The sequence below is a fragment of the Phaseolus vulgaris genome, chromosome 8, assembly GCF_051622355.1.
Source record: "Phaseolus vulgaris cultivar YP4 chromosome 8, ASM5162235v1, whole genome shotgun sequence".
Lineage (NCBI taxonomy): Eukaryota > Viridiplantae > Streptophyta > Magnoliopsida > Fabales > Fabaceae > Phaseolus > Phaseolus vulgaris.
In genome coordinates this window covers 46065141-46067810 of record NC_143505.1, presented here as the reverse complement: position 1 = coordinate 46067810, position 2670 = coordinate 46065141, and the positions used below count along the sequence as shown (strand labels likewise).

At 30.7% G+C, this 2670-nt stretch overlaps 1 pseudogene; it reads right to left on the bottom strand.

The window, feature by feature from the left end:
* Positions 1-638: 638 nt before the first annotated feature.
* Positions 639-1416, bottom strand: LOC137827149 (uncharacterized; annotated as a pseudogene).
* Positions 1417-2670: the final 1254 nt, after the last annotated feature.

The following is a 2670-nucleotide window of genomic DNA, read 5'->3' as shown; positions in this document are numbered from 1 at the left end:
GCTATAGTATCCCTAATTTGTGACCCGAGCCTGTAGTCATCCTCACGAGTTTGCGAATGTGACACATCTATATCTCCTTGCATCAACTCACGGTCAACTTCTTCCAACAAAGAGTTATCATTATCCACCCAGCGAAGAAAGTTATGAAGAATACAACATGCTAAAACAATATCAGTCATAGTGTCCATAGAGTAATGAGGCTCTGTTCCGCTACCTATAATTGGAAATCGCTTTTTGAGGACACCGAATGTCCTTTCGATAACATTTCTTAGTGAGGAATGACGATGATTAAACAACTCACAGGCATTTTGTGGACCTCTTCGGGAATACTCTTTTAGATGGTATCGAACTCCGCGATATGGAGTTATAACTTGGGCTTTGAGCATAAAACCTGCGTCTCCAAGGTAGTATTTGCCTACAACCATCCAATAACACTTATTACTTATAAGTCATGTGACCAAATGAATATTTATTGCACTTGAAAACACATTCAACTAACCTTCCGGAATGACCAATGGATCCTCTCGTACAAATGCATCCTTCAATATCCTGGAATCAGAGGTTGTTCCTTCCCACCCAGTAATAACATATGTGAATTTCATGTCAAAATCACAAGCAGCAAATACGTTTTGCGTTGGTCAGTCTTTTCTTCCACGAAAACAAGGAGCATCAGCTCGGGGGACTTTAACACGAACGTGAGTTTCGTCTATGGCACCTAAACAATCCTAATAAACAACAAATTCACATTTATAAATATCTTGCATTGCATATAACATGAATTAAATATTTAACTATTGTTTCTCATACTCATACCTTAAAGTATGGAAAAAATCGATTGTTGTTTAAGATGAGGTTCAACCTCGGTCCCAACTGGTTGAATTAAGAACTCCCCATGCAACATCAATATTGCCTTCAAAACATTATGAAAGTGACGAGACACTGTTTCCCCGGACTGATGAAAGAAGAATGAAACACTTCGATTCTTGACGTTATGACCAATGATGTGTAAAAATTTAGCCCCTTGTTCTTCGACTGTAGATCGGAATGCATCTTTAACCATCCTGTTCCTCTTATTCGTTGACATAAATTAATAAATGCTTTCGGACCCATGCGAATAATGTCACGACATCTTTCAGTATGGACCAAGTACAACATCAATTCTTGCCGACGACGCTCTTTTTGTGGAATAAACTCCGGTATCGCATTATTTGTCTCGGTTAACACACGCAACACATTCAATCCATATCCAACCATGCAAAGGATTGTCATTGATGCTACTTGTGTCCACAAATTGATTTGCTCTTGTATTTGTGAAATTAGTGTGAAATCAACACCAACTACATCGGGATTCATGTCATTCGTGCTAGACATCTCAACATTGTCGAAATACATAGACCAATGGTTATCGTTGTACATGGTCACAAATCCTTAACATTCATATAAGTTTAACTATTAGGTTTAAACAACCATACTTTAGACAAATAATAATACATAAAATTAAAATAAATATATATAATTCATAAAAAAATATTCTTTATACTCCAGTTTTTTACTTTCTTTATTTAAAAAAATATATATATTACATGTAAACTCAGTAAAGTGGTATACTTATAATTATTTTACAAATTCAAAATAATTTTTATAAAGTTCTTTTACTTCATTTTAGAAAAAAATAAATATTATAAGTAACTATGAAGTAGTGTTTTAAAATATTTAAATATTCTGAATACGTATAACTATTTTATAAATTCAGAATAATATTTATAAAGTTTTTTAATTGATTTTAGAAAATATTAAATATTATAAGTAGACTATATAATGTAGTATTTTAAAATATTTAAATATTATGTATACTTATAATTATTTTATAAATTAAAAATAATATTTATAAAGTTCTTTTACTTTGATTTTAGAAAAAATAAATATTATATGTATATGTTTATAAAGTATTATTTTAAAATATTTAAATATTTGGTATACTTATAATTATTTTATAAATTTAAAATAATATTTACAAATTTGTTTTACTTGATTTTAAAAAAATATAATATATAGACTATCTATATATTTTAAAATATTTAAATATATTGTATAATTATAATTATTTTATAAATTTAAAATAATATTTATAAAATTCCTTTACTTTATTTTTTAAAACAATTAAATATTATAAATAAACTTTACATATTTTCAAATACCTGAAAAATAAATTACATATTAATAAATTTTTCTCTTTTTTTTAATTAACAAATGATAGTAGAACTCATTCAAAATTTCACATTAATGCTCATTAATGCATTTTGAGCAAACAACTTAAGAAATCGAAAGGTTATCGGTATACATCTATTAAAATCAATAAACAAATAAAATAAATAAATAAACAATACAAATTTATTTCATTCTCCACATTCCAAATCCTAATCTATGAAATTGATACCTGCACAAAAGATAGAGAACCAGAGTGCCGACGACCACCACGAACCGTCCACCCATCACCACCACAAACCGTCCACCCATCACCACCACAAACCGTTCACCCGCCACACCAGCTGAACCACCACCAACGGAACCGTCAACCGATCACCACCAAGAGAACACCATCACGAACGCAATCCCACCCACACCTTCAATCTTCCACAACCGCGCACCTCCAACACTTCCGAACTTCTG